Source organism: Erpetoichthys calabaricus, chromosome 11, assembly GCF_900747795.2.
Source record: "Erpetoichthys calabaricus chromosome 11, fErpCal1.3, whole genome shotgun sequence".
Lineage (NCBI taxonomy): Eukaryota > Metazoa > Chordata > Cladistia > Polypteriformes > Polypteridae > Erpetoichthys > Erpetoichthys calabaricus.
In genome coordinates this window covers 111,816,694-111,832,271 of record NC_041404.2, presented here as the reverse complement: position 1 = coordinate 111,832,271, position 15,578 = coordinate 111,816,694, and positions in this window count along the sequence as shown.

Here is a 15,578-nt window from a genome sequence, read left to right as displayed (position 1 = left end):
GAAGATATATTGGTTCTTTAGCTCCTTTTATAGAAAATATATTTTCATATGTTAAATATATTTAGACTTTGGTTAGCATTGGTGTGTTGCAATGTCAGGACTTAAGTTTGCACATTGATCACTGGCTGTGTAGAATTTGTTTGATCTTTGCTTGTCTCCATGGATTCTCTCTGTCAGCTTTGGTTTCCTTCCATTTGCAGTATTAAGGTTAAGCAAATTGATAAAAGATTTACTGACTGCTGAAATAATCTCTGCATCTAATCAATATCTTTTCCATAAAATAACAACATTCTGCCACTCATTTACTTTAATTTAGGAAGTCTATTCTGGCAAGTTTGGGTCGAATCATGGACAATGCTAGCTTAGTATAGGGCTCATTTTCACCCATACTAGCAAGATCCAATTCAGAATCACCAATTAGTCCTAACTTTAGGTTGTGGAAAAAAAGGTGGAGTACCAAAAGAAATTAAAAAAAACTTTTTTAAGTGACACAATTTTATTAAAAAATGTACTAAAAAGTAAAAAATACCTGTGCTAAAATTTTGTTACTCATATGTGACTAAAAACAAAATCATGGGGTGCCCATAAAAATTAATTTAATTCAATTAAAATGCATACATTCAGTCAGTCAGTCAGTATCCAACCTGCTATATCCTAACACAGGGTCACGGGGGTCTGCTGGAGCCAATCCCAGCCAGCACAGGGTGCAAGGGTGGAACAAATCCCGGGCAGGGAGCCAGCCCACCGCAGGGCACACACACGCACACACACACACACCAAGCACCTATGCACCTAACTTGCATGTCTTTGGACTGTGGGAGGAAACCGGAGCACAGGGAAAACATGCAAACTCCACGCAGGGAGGACCTGGGAAGCGAACCCAGGTCTCCTTACTGCGAGGCAGCATGGAAAGAAAATGACACATCACATAAAAGTAGATTAAAGTTAAACATGTTAAACAAGTTTGTCTAATCGACCGAAAAGCAAGTGAATAAAATGTAGCTTTTAAGTGAGAATTAAAATAATCAGTTGTGGGAAATGATCTTATTTTGAGTGGCAAGCTGTTCGAGAGTGGAGTATCCACTACTGTGAAAGCATGGACACCCCTCAGCTTCAAGCATGAGTGGAACAGACAGTAATAATTGAAGAGCTCAGTTCCAAAATCAGCTAAGTACAAATGATACATTTTGGAGATAAATAGGAAAATCTGGGTCCGTAAGAAGATTTTGAAACTAAATCCCTAAAACTATAGCGCTACACTGTTGCAATTAGCAGGTTTTGAAGCTCAAACATATTTTCGGCGTATGACCAACTGCATGAAAAGTCACAATCACGTGTTCACTAAATTTTACCAAAAGGTGTAATTAGCAGATTTTGGCACTCACGTCTTCAATTATCAGAGAGATTCTGAGAGATCTGGGACAAAGGAGATCAGCAAGAGCAGCAGGGTTAGATCCATGCAAGGCTTTGAACAAACATTAAAATCATAAAATCCCAATTTTATTTCACATGCAGCCAATGAAAGGAAACTAACACAAGTGAAACATGATCCCTTTTTTATTGTCAGCTAGGACTCCAGTAGGAGCATTTTGAATTAATGTAGTTGAGACAAAGATGATAATATAGAGGCCGGTAATAGAGGGAATTAAAGTAATCTAAACAGGAAGCTTTTTTTTTTGTAATCAAGTTTTTATTTAAATACAAGGCAAATCAATGTTTTATTGAAATACAAAACAAGTAAACAAGCAGCTTTTGTGGATCATTAAAAGACAGACAATGGCCAAACCTAAGCTGGAAAAAACTACTTTTGACCAGGGCATTTGTTTATCAAATTTGAAATCGGAGGCAGGACCAGATGTGTGGAGTTTGAGGACCAAGGTTACAAGGTTGTTGATAATATTAAAGAAGGAAAAAGGGTCAAAAAGAAAAGGCTCTGTTTTTGTTTCTGAAGAAAGTTTGATGCAATCCAACATTTAATATACTCAAAGCAGCTAAAGAGAGTAGTGAGAGTATCCCTGTCATTGGGTTTCAGAGGCAGGTAGTTTTGGGTATCATCTGTGTAACAGTGATAAGGAATGTTATACTTATTTAGAACAGTGCAAAGAGGCAGCATATACAAAGTTAAAATAACTGGTCCCAGAGCAGACCTTTGTGGTACCTTGCAGGTAAAAGATGATGATGACTTAACAAAGCTGACACTAAAGGTCCTGCCTCAGGGTACTCTACAAAGCACTCAAGGAGAGTGCCCCAAATGGCAATCCAATGTTTAACTAAATCAATAAAAATATATATCATGATTGACCACGTCGAATGAAGCTCTCAGATCCTGCAGAATTAACATAGTGCCGCTCGAAACAGATTATTTGTCTATCTCAGGAGAGCAGATTCTGTGCTATGAATGATCTAAATACAGACTGAAACTTACCAAGACAACCATTCTGAGCTAGAAAGGGCTGTAACTGAGACAAAACAACTTTAGCAAGAATTTTAGAAAGAAATTATATTTTAGAAATAGGACTGAAATTATTAAGAACAGAGGGGAGAAGATTAGCCTTTTTGAGCCAACTTTGAATTATTTCATGTTTAAAAAAACGACGGAATAGAACCTGCCATTTAAGAACTGTTTACAATAGAAAACAAACCTTGTCCAGTTACTTCAAATACTTCTTTAAAAAAAGTAAGCAGGCATAATATCCAAGGAGCAAGACGTTGGCTTCATCTGAGAAACAATCCTACTCAAATCACAAGGGATACTGGTTGAAACTGACTGAAGATAGCAGTGTATGTGACAGAGGTGGATGGACCCTGAACCGGAACCGGAATATTAGACCTAATATTGTCAAGGTTATTAATGAAAAAATTAAAGAAATCATCACAGGTCAGAGAAGACCTAGCATGGCTAAGATTTACTTATGGATTAAGCGCAGCGTTAACAATACATTAAGATCTCAAGATGCCAGTCTGCTTATGATTCCAAGGACTAAGAAAATAACAGTGGGAGGTCTAGCTTTAGTTCCAGGGCCCCTAAATTGTGGAATGGTCTGCCTGTTACTATAAGAGATGGTCCTTCAGTCTCAGCTTTCAAATCCTGGCTAAAGACTCACTACTTCAGTTTAGCATATCCTGACTAGAGCTGCTGATTAACTGTACAGACTGCATCTCTGTTATTAGTCATTAGCACTAAAACATAAGTAATATCCATCCATCCATTTTCCAACCCGCTGAATCCGAACACAGGGTCATGGGGGTCTGCTGGAGCATGATAGTTCTAATTTGTTACTAACCCTCACCTATTCTGTTTCTCTTCTCGGTAGTCAAATGTGGCAGTTGGTGCCACTGCCCACCTGACAAGTTGATTTGCCTACTTAAGGTAAAGTCATCTCTGATGGAAGGTTGCAGGAATCATCGGGTAGAGGGGTCCTTTAATCGGATTGGCTGGCTAAGAGCTGCCTCAGCTGTGGAATGGCTAATAGGGAGAGGCAGCTTGATTGCTGAGGTCTCCAGGACTCTAAACAAATCCAAATCATATTATGTAATATCATCTACTGTTAAATTCTGCTGTGTACTTGTAATAGTTTTATTTTACTATTATATTGTATTGAGGATTACTTGTGTTTTGTTCTGTGTATTGTATTGTACTGACCCCCTTCTTTTTGACACCCACTGCATGCCCAACCTACCTGGAAAGGTGTCTCTCCTTGAACTGCCTTTCCCAAGGTTTCTTCCATTTTTTCCCTACTAGGGTTTTTTTGGGAGTTTTTCCTTGTTTTCGGCTGGGGGGCTGTCAAAAGGTAAGGCATGTTAATGCCCATTGCAGCACTTCTTGTGTGATTTTGGGCTATACAAAAATAAATTGTTTTGTATAATATTGAATTAAACTTGAGGCCTGGGACAGTTATTGGAAATAATCCATCCATCCATCCATTTTCCAACCCGCTGAATCTGAACACAGAGTCACGAGGGTCTGCTGGAGCCAATCCCAGCCAACACAGGGCACAAGGCAGGAACCAATCCCGGGCAGGGTGCTAACCCACCACAGGACACACACAAACACACCAAGCACACACTAGGGACAATTTAGAATCACCAATCCACCTAACCTGCATGTCTTTGGACTATGGGAGGAAATCGGAGCGCCCGGAGCAAACCCATGCAGACACGGGGAGAACATGCAAAATCCACACAGGGTGGACCCGGGAAGCAAACCCGGGTCTCCTAACTGCGAGGCAGCAGCGCTACCACTGCGCCACCATGCCGCCCTATTGGAAATAATGTCAAATAAATTTTGTTCTTGATGTCTTAACAGCCTCCTTGTATTTGTTCAGACAGTCTCTCAAAATGCCATAAAATACCAGAAGTCTGTCTTTTCTCCACTTTCTTTCTCTGTCATATAAGTCTGCCTGATCAAACCATGGTTATTTATTTCTCTTTTGTTTTCTCATTTTTAGAGAACCTGCAGAATTCAGAATATGTGAACAATTTTAATTTAAACTGACTAACTAGAATCATATACAGAATCATGTGCCAAATTATTGTGGAGAATAGCCAGAGAGGTCTTATGAAAATGATTGGGAGAGAAAATGGGTATGGTACATGGGGACAACTGAAGATGTAAGTTCCAAAATCTGCTAATTATACCTTTTGGTAAAATTTAGTGAACATGTGATTGTGAATTTTCATGCAGTTGGTCATGCGCCGAAAATATGTTTGAGCTTCAAAACCTGCTAATTGCAACAGTGTAGCGCTATAGTTTTAGGGATTTAGTTTCAAAATCTGCTTACGGACCGAGATTTTCCTATTTATCTCCAAAATTTATCTTTTGCACTTAGCTGATTTTGGAACTGAGCTCTTCAATTGCACTAAGAAGTGTGCACTACAGGTTGGCATCAAACACAATATGATTGTGATTAGAAAAGCAAGTGTTAGTTATTTCAGCATTACAAACAGAAAATCCATGTTCATTAATAGGATATATAATAAGTGAAGTCTGATTAAATATTGAATACTCATAAAAGTAATTATGCATAGGTGATGAATTACAGCTTTTCAAGATTGCACATTTCTTGAAATTAAGCTCCATTTCTCAAAACACTAAACACAATTTCATAACTGCACACTCAACTCCCCTCAAACTTCAAACTTCCAGTTCAAAACCAAACTCTGTACTCAAAACCATGTAATCTTATATCAAAACCAAACTTAGCCTTCAGACATCATACAAAATCCCTCAAAAACACATATACTGCAACATAGCCTTACACAATGCTTAGATCAATTCAAAACACTACTGTAAAAACTCCCCCAAATACTTCTTTCCATAATGAATATTATTAAAACAACAAATGTAGAAATTTTCTAAAAACTGTATCCATTAATGTACAACAAAATACATAAAAAAGAAAATTCGATCCAGCCACAGCATCCCTTCTTTTGTCAGGGTCAGGCCAAAGGATCTCATTGACAACGCATGCGATATGAGCAGTAGCAAGGCAGCGAGGGAAAAAAACCTTTGCTTGCCTTATCCATTTCTGCCAAGCCTCAACTGTGATATCCAAATAAGCTTCCTCCATGGCCTGGAGGAGGAGTTGAACACGGATGTAGGTGTCTTGGTTGTAGACCTTCCACCACCATGCCGTTAAAAAAAAAAACTCCTCTTATAGGGTTTAGGAAATGAGAAAATGCAGGCAGAAAGATTTTCGTGAATCTGGGGTTGCTGCTGAAGGAGTCACAAACTACAGCAGCCCGGTGGAAATTGGCATTGTCTGAAATTACAAAGTAACATGGCTGTTCTGGTTGTGCTGGCTCTCTCTGGTTGAATTGGTATACATGATCCTGGAGACCATCGAGGGAAGCCAGTAGAAGCATGGTCTCATATGAACCAAGAATGGCATGTGGTGGTGGAGGACTTCTCGGTGGCTGATGGTGGCACACATTGTCACATCTCCACCTCTCTGTTTAGGAACATTCACAATGGCTCTTTGGCCAATTACGCTCGTCCCCCTCCTCCTCTTAGTGAATTTGAAGCCTACCTCATCAACAAAGATGAGCTCATGAGGAGCATGTCTTGCTTCTGTTTCACAGATTCTCTACAAAAGATGACACATACTACAGTAAATGACTACTCTGAAACACATTGCTATAATACACAAAAAAGAATGAAATAAATACAGTTTGTTCTACGCTATATAGTGATGTACAGTACTATAATGCATACTGTAACTTTGCTCAAATGCTTCACACAGTAGAAAAAATTCATCCTTGCACATATTCCCGCCGTTGGTTTTTAACTCAATCAGAGATCCTTTCAAAAGGAACATGATTGGCCTGTTTCATCATCAACATTCTTTCAAAGAATGTGGTCAGTTGTGTAAATGCTGAGTGCATCAGAGTTCTTGGTCCTCTGTTGTATTTCCCACAAGTGAATCATGTTGTTGGCTATACCCGTATTGGTTATTTCCCTCTCTTGCTCTTCAGAAAAAAGGGTTCTGCTGCCTCCACCAGGTGGTCATTTCTCAGTTCTAGAAAACAAAAAACTGCAAGCACTAACTTTAAAACCATACATTTTACAATAGGAACATAGCATTATTATGTGAAATGGTACAGTAATTCAATGCATTTCAGACAGCATATAGTCCAACAGAGCAAACATCTACAGTACATGTAGGTGTAGTATGTAACAGTGTACAGTACTCCAAAGTTACAATAGAGATCAGTATGTAAATGACCTACAGTACCTATTTTCCTCTCTTAACGTTTGTATTATAGATAGATAGATAGATAGATAGATAGATAGATAGATAGATAGATAGATAGATAGATAGATAGATAGATAGATAGATAGATAGATAGATAGATAGATACTTTATTATAGACGCTACTGTGAAGTGGTTTAGGTTTCTTTGCCCTCTTTGACCAGCTTCTGCCATCAACATCCAATGCACAAGGACATGGTCAACAAGAGTGGCACAAATCTCATTTGAAACCATACTCCTGCTCTTATACTTCGTCACCGTCTTCCACCTCCCCTACTGTGTCCTTTTCCTCTTTTTCTTCCTCTTTCTTGATCCATAGTACATAGTAGACTGCAGTATGGCTTGAGATTTTTAGTTAATAAGTTAGGCAATAGTGTGTCAGTGATCATGGAAAAACTGGAATATCCCACAGGTTTGCTTCAGCTTCTATGTAATTGAGAATAGTCATTGAAATATATGTTGATGAATTTTATTGTGTATCTTCATGGGGCTATGCTATTTTTTTAGTTAAAGTGAACTAATTTTAACAGATGGATTACATTTTATATCTTAAAAAAATGTACTGTTTGTACTGTATCTATATTTTTAAACTTTTTAAAGAAAAAACTAACCTAAACGCTTTGAGAATATTTTGAATTGAAAAGATTTGCATAAGAACATAAGACATTTAACAAATGAGAGGAGACTATTCAGTCCATCAAACTCATTTCTTTAGCTGATATCTAAGCCGTCTCATTATCTCATCCAGATACGTATTAAAGGTTGCCAAGGTTTCTGCTTCCCCTACATGCCTTGGTAGTTTGTTCCTCATTACCACAACTCTTTTAATAAAGAAGTATATCCTGGCTTCAGTCATAACTGCACTTTCCCTTAATTTTCACTGGTGTCCTAAAGTACATGATTCACCTTTAAGTTAAAATACCTTTGCTAGGTCTAATTTTTCAGTGCCTTTTAGGTCCCCTGGATTAGGCAGGTCCCCATGCAGACTCCTCTGCTCGACTCTGAACAGGTTTAATTCTCTGAGTAAGTCAAAGTTGGACATGTCCTTAAGTCCTGGATGTGCTTGGTTGCTCTCCACTACACAGTGTCAGGTGCTGCTTTGTCTGTTTTGTAGGGCAGTGACCAGAACTACACACAACACTCTACTCACTAGTATAAGCAATAACATCCCTCAATTTATTTTCAACAGTCTTTATGATATAACCTAGCATTTTATTTGCTTTTTATTGCCTCTGCACATTGCTTAAACAATGAAAATGTCATGTCAACATAAACTCATAAATCCTTTAAAGAGGTTGCTTCGTAAGGACAGTGTCTCCCATATTGTTTTTAAAATTGGCCTTCTATCCATGTACAGTATAGCACCTGGCACTTTTGTACATTAAACTGCATTTTTCAAGTGTTTTCACAGTTCTAAAGCTTGTCCACATATAAGCCACTGATGGAGTATTTGGTATTTGCAATTTAGTTTAATAGCATTTTGCATTATTTTACCTGCACATTTTCAGTTGTATAGAGTGCTAACTAGTTGTACCCTATGCTAAACCTAGGTGCACCTCAGTCTGTGTACCCCATATAATGAACTGACAGTTAATAGTACCAAAGGTTGTTTCTTATTTGGCTACTTCTTCTCTCAGATGAGCCTTTGCCTCATATTCTCCTCTTGACTCAATTTTCTCTTCAGGCCTAAGGTTGCTTTAACCCTCATCCCAGGATGTCTCTTGGCTAGATTTACTGTTGGAGTTATGAGTGACTCTTCTTTGTCTACATGAGAGTAAGACTAGAGCACCCTCTTGCAGCCCCTTGTGTCCTTGCACCCCTAATCCATAAGTGACTGCATTTTATTGCAGTCTCCATATATCCTATTTCCTTAGGTGGCATAATGTCCCTGCTCTTCTAAGCTAGGCAGTGTATTCTCTGCTGAAGCAGTACAGATTGTTATCAGCCTCCTACCAGTCCTCCTTGACCTCATTCTAAAATTTGCAATCTGTCCTCAGCATCCCTGTATGGTGTCCATTTTAGGACTATTTCCTGGCTCGATAAATCATATGGTATTTGTCAACTTGGAGGATTGTTGCCTCTTGCCAGCTCTCCATGGTTTTTCTACCTTCCTCTTTATGATAGTCATAGACCATTGTCATCTATTGAGATGTGTGTTCTAAAGTGTCCTGGAGGAACTTTTTTGTCTCTCTATTTCTCATGTGTTATGGTGCCCCTATATATTTCTCTGTTGTTGCCATTGTTTTAATACATACTATATATATATATATATATATATATATATATATATATATATATATCCATCCATCCATCCATTTTCCAACCCGCTGAATCTGAACACAGGGTCACGGGGGTCTGCTGGAGCCAATCCCAGCCAACACAGGGCACAAGGCAGGAACCAATCCCGGGCAGGGTGCCAACCCACCACAGATATATATATATATATATATATATATATATATATATATATATATATATATATATATATATATATACATTTTTCTAAACAACTCCATGCCCTTTCCACCTTATAGTGCATGTGCACAAGGTAGTTTATTGACAGTCAGGACCCATTTTAACACTCCTAGTAGATGCTATGACAGGGCTAATGTATTCCAAGATTTGCATTGCATACATTGAGGTACAAAGTGCTGAGTTTGCCATGATTTAAAATTCTAAACACCTTTTTTCATTGTTAGGAAATGGTAACTTGTTGGCTGACAGCTGGCTAAAAGAGAAAGGTCCCTTAAGCTGCTTTATGTCATTTTCCCCTTAACTGTAAAAGATTAAAAGCAATTTTTTTTGTTTTGTTTTTGCACATGATTTGTGGCCTATTAGTGAGTTCCTAGCTTTCAGTGTGTGGTCTTTGTGTCAAGGGATTAGCTAAACAATTGCAAAGTAAGATGGCCTTCATAAACTCTAGGCTATACAGAGTATTCCTACTGGAGAAAACCTTGCCTTCTTTCATTGCCAAAGGAAATCCTCTGCAAGAAGCACATTAATAGTGTATCCTCTAAAACCACATACTGGCTGATTCCCCAGATACCTCCTTGTTTAAAAAGGCCATTTAAAATGGGCGAAATGATAACTGTGAGTATCAGGAGATGGACTCATGGGCTAGATAGACTAAATGATTTGTTATTTGTCAAACTTCATTTTCTAAGCTGTGCTTTTGAAGATGACTCCTGACAACAGAAATTATAAGAGCCTATGAATATTCATGAGTCTACATTAGTGATACACACAGTTAAATGTTAGGGTAAGTGGGAAATAAGTCTTTTTCTTTTTTCTTGATGAAAGAATTTCAATACAAGTAAGAGTTTGAGGATTTCAGCTGTGTGGATCGAGGCAAGAGGGCAGATATAGCTCACAGTAAAGATAGCTCTTGATTAGTCAGGAATACATATGATATACAGGTTTTGCTTTGTTTCTGCATTTCAGACCTTTCAGTTAAATCCAGTCTGTGTGGGTTTGTGCCAAAAAAAAACAATGTCTTCAGCTGCCTGTTATATATAAATAAATTTGATGTTACAGGGTTGTTCTCTTACTCAGTATATGTAAGAGACTCTACCTCTAGTTCCTTGAGTAAATCTTTATCTCATGTTAGTTCAGCTGAATTCTCTCAGTAGTGCTGCCTTCATGCATATTTATTTAGCTTCATATTATTCCCTCAAAGCATATCAGCAATCCAACTTCTGTCCTCCAGTAATCCGTATATGCAGTGCTACATCATGCCTACTGCTAAAAAATCCTTATCTGCATAGCATCAAACTTTTTTTTTTCCTTTTTTGAGAAAAATGGACAATCTGATGTGACACATATTGCATTTTGTACTCTTAAGGGATATAGCAAGAACAAGGAAATCAATCTCCTCCTTAGTGATACAATCATAAATCTTGCACTAGGGAACAGAGAGTGGCAGCTAGCAAAATCATATGCAAAAATAAAAAAAAAGAGTCTGCTTTGGGAAGTTAAAACGCTGGTAGCAACCACTGCAAAAGGAAGCCTTCTTTTTCCCTTCTTCTCTCTCCCATTACCACCTACTACATGCTAGTCTTGAACACACTGTGATGAAAGAGAGCAGCATGAGAGATTGTAAGACAAGCTACGGCAAAGGTGACACCTCAAGCATTTGCCAAATTAGAGTAGAGAGAAAAAAAGGATAAAGGATGGATTCATTCTAAGAACATAATCTCTGTTTTACTTATAATAAAACTGAGCTCGGCAAATCCTCACCTGTCTTATACTAAATGGTTTTAACAATGATTTACAGAATACACTTCCCTATATGATTAACCTCTTACTTAACTTATTTTTAATGCAATATGTGCTCTAAAAGTTATTATATTTTTTGCAAGATCATATGATTTGTCATAGTTATATAAAGATAAGTAAAAAAAAATATTTTTTTGTCAATGTCAATTGCAATGTATAAGTAGCTTGTAATGTAATTGCCACATTTTCATAGTGGTAACTACACACAAAAATGTAAAGTATCAGTTACTGTGACAGGCAATGGGCCCGCCAAACTTTTTGAGAAGGAATTGTGGAAAAAGTAGTATAGTTATGTCCTTAAGAAAAAGAAAGAGAAAACTTGAAAAACAAACAAAGGACATTGTATTTATGTGTTTATAGCTTGTAAATCTCTTTGAATACTGGTGGCAAATTCCTGTTATGTAAGAAATTAGAAAACTCTATAATTATTAAAGTCCTTTAGATGAATTGAGACATGCAGTCATATTATGTGATATTTAATTAGTTGTGTGGATGTGAAAATTAATCACAGGATAGTTTACTCAATTTAGAGTCACTTATTAACCTGGCATGTACATCTTTGGGTTATAGAAAACTGGAATCTTCTTTATCTTTTTTCAGCTGCTCCCATTAGGGGCTGCCACAGTGGATAATCTTTTTCCATATCTTCCTGTCCTCTGCATCTTGCTCTGTTACACCCATCACCTGCATGTCCTCTTTCACCACATCCATAAACCTTCTCTCAGGCCTTCCTCTTTTCCTCTTGTCTGGCAGCTCTATCCTTAGCATCATTTTTCCAATATACCCAGAATCTCTCCTCTACAAATGTTCAAACCAACACAATCTCACCTCTCTCCTGTTTTTTAGTCACTGTCACTGCCTGCAACCCATAAAACATAGCTGGTCTCACTACCGTCCTGTAGACCTTCCCTTTCACTCTTGCTGATACCCATCTGTCACAAATCACTCCTGACACTCTTCTCCACCCATTCCACCCTGCCTGAACTCTCTTTTTCACCTCTCTTCCACAATCCCCATTACTCTGTACTGTTGATCCCAAGATTTAAACTCATCCACCTTCGCCAACTCTACTCCTTGCATCCTCACCACTCTACTAACCTCCCTCTCATTTACACACATGTATTCTGTCTTGTTCCTACTGACCTTCATTCCTCGCCTCACTAGAGCATCTCTCCACCTCTCCAGGGTCTCCTCAACTTGCTCTCTACTCTCACTACAGATCACAATATCATCAGCAAACATCATAGTCCACGGGAACTCCTGTCTAATCTTGTCTGTCAACCTGTCCATCACCATTGCAAATAAAAGAGGGCTCAGAGCCGATCCCTGATGTAATCCCACCTCTACGTTGAATGTATCTGTCACTCCTACCGCAGACCTCACCACTGTCACACTTCCCTCTTACAACTCCTACATTCTTCTCTGTCACTCCCGACTTCCTCATATAATGCCACAACTCCTCTTGTGGCACCCTGTCATATTCTTTCTCCAGGTCCACAAAGACTCAATGCAACTCCTTCTGGCCTTCTCTATACTTTTCCTTCAACACCCTCAGAGCAAACATCACATCTGTGGTGCTCTTTCCTGGCATGAAACCATACTGCTGCTCACTAATCGTCACCTTCATTCTTAACCTAGCTTCCACTACTCTTTCCCATAACTTCATGCTGTGGCTCATCAATTTTATCCCCCTGTAATTACTACAGTCCTGCACATCCCCTTTATTCTTAAAAATCGGTACCAGTACACTCCTTCTCCATTCCTCAGCCATCCTTTCACTTTCCAAGATTCCATTAAACAATCTGGTTAAAAACTCCACTGACATCTCTTCTAAACACCTCCATGTTTCCACAGGTATGTCATCTGGACCAACAGCCTTTCCATTCTTCAGCCTCTTCATAGCTCTCCTTATTTCCTCCTTGCTAATCTGTTGCGCTTCCTGATTCACTATCACCACATCATCCAACCTTCACTCTCGCTTCTCATTCTCTTCATTCATCAGCCTCTCAAAGTACATTTTCCATCTGCTCAAATCACCCTCCTCTTTATCTTTATCCTTTATCATCCTAACCTACTGCACATCTTTCCCAGCTCAGTCCCTCTGTCTAGCCAATCAGTACAGGCCCTCTTCTTCCTCCTTAGTGCCCAGCCTTTCATACAACTCATCATATGCCTTTTCTTTAGCCTTCACCACCTCTTTCTTCACCTTACTTTCACCTTATCTCTTTGCTTTCTTGTCTACTTTCTGCATGTCTCTGCCTAATCCACTTCTTCTTTGCCAACCTCTTCCTCTGTATACTCTCCTGTACTTCCCCATTCCACCACCAGGTTTCCTTTAATCAAAACAGTGTTTTTTTTTTTAAATGTAGAACATTTGTTTTGACTACTTTACTGGAAATCTCCAAAAACACAAAAAATAGCATCAGAAATCCAATTTGTCATGATAAAGGATCATTATATTCAAATACAGATACTGTAAATATATGTAAAAGATGCAATGCCCTAAGAGTTATTATAGACTAATCTTAACAATTTGTTCTAGTTTCTGGGATCATTAAGGAGATTCCTGTAGTAACTCAGATTCATACTAGGGAGGAAACGGTGTATAAAAAAATAATTTTATTAAGCAATATAATCTCAAGAAGGGAATAAACACAAGTAAAACTGTGCAAAGCTAAAAACACCTGCAAGCCCTCTGGATATGCACTTATGGTTCCTGAACTCCTGTTTAATAACTGGGGTTGCCTGTCTGTTTGCCTGTACCTCTACATATTCAATTCAGTTCAGTTTATTTTTGCATAACGTTTACTCTCTTTACTTTTGTTTTTTTAATAATATGCTGTCCTCTCTCCTGTGTTTGTCAATAATCCACACCAGTAGAAAGGTGAAAAGCAAAAAGCAGCTTTTATACCCCACCATGCCCTTTCTTCTTAGTGGGGTCAGAATCCCTCACTAAACAGTCCTTGTCAAAGCTTGCAATGGTGACCCTGCACTCCTGAGCCATGATTTGCCATTATAACAAGAACTTGAACTTTGTAAAGGACAGTTGAGTTCAGCATGTTGCAAATGCAAAGCCAGTTTTATCACACTGGCCTGGCAGACTTGTTCAATCTGTCTTCCAGTCCTCTGGTACTACTCTGGTAACTACTTTCAGTGCACTCTCCAAATAAGTACACCCTTTTCAAAGCCATTCTTTTCACATTGTCAGGATGATGTGTGTTTCCAGTGCTCTTGTTTATACATTGTAAGGCATTAACCCAATCTGGTGCAACACCTTTCTTACTGACCAATTCCCTGTCACTGGGCATCCCTTCAGATACGCAAGTAAACAATGTCAAAAGGAGCATAATACTGCTGTTTACAGGATGAACAAATCTATTGTAATACTCATTCCTCCCTGCAGTATGACTTCTTGTAAGGGAGAACACATTTTCCTGAATGTTTTCATTCCCTGTTGTATTGATTTAGTCCATGTTTTTCAATTGAAAGAAAACATTTCCCTGGATGTTTTATGTTGCTGATTGTAACAACTTCATGCCTGTTCCTTTTGTCAAGAGAGAAATATTTCACCACTTGTTTTTTCTTCATTGTAATATCTCCATCTCAATTTTTTCATCAGAGCAATATTTCAGATTTCAGATTTAAGGTAGTTAATTTTATATCATTGAAGACAGGATGAGCTGAGTGGTAAGCAGAACTCCGGTGTTCTTCTTCAGTGAGTCACTGTGTAACTGCTAAATCTTCCCTGTGTTCCTTCTTTCAAAACTGGTCCAGTAAAATTCCATACTTGACCATCTTCACCTACATAATTAATTTCTCAGATCTGCTTTGTTAAATTAATGGATGTGGAGCAGCCAGAGCCTATCATGGATGAGGTAGTAATGCATTGTTGAGCTTATTTAAATTCACACTGACACTCACCAAATACAATTAGACAATCATCTTGCTATTTTGTCAGCAAATTATTAATTTTGTATACACACGTAAATGTGCTGAACATTACTCAATTATCAAAATACTGATAAATGGTCCATATTATTATTATTATTATTATTATTATTATTATTATTATTATTATTATTGTAAGGGCATTGGCTTTTTCCTGTCCAATTTTTAATGTTTTATGATGAAGCCTTGTTTTCTTTTGCTGAAAGAGATTGTTCGAACTCTGAATATGTAAAGTCATAAATGAATACACAGTGTACAGGTGAGTGAATATATGGTGCACATTTAGTGTATAAAATCAAATTTAATATGTAGTGTAAATTCTGGAAATATATTGTAAGATACATAAGAAGATTTGAGATTCCAGCCGGGGAGACACCGTTCAACTGACAGCTGTTCGAGTTAAAATAAAAGCGTTGTGAGAGTGTCTAGATGTACAATGCCAGAATAACAGATTCACTTGAGCATTGTCCTCTCTCCACTTTATCTGGTGGACCAGTGGAAATCTTCTGTTGGTCATGTGCCTTTTTATTCTGACTGCCTGGAAGGAACGGAGTAACAGATGAGGCAGGAGTGGTGCCAGACTTCTTGGTGATGTTCCTCCAT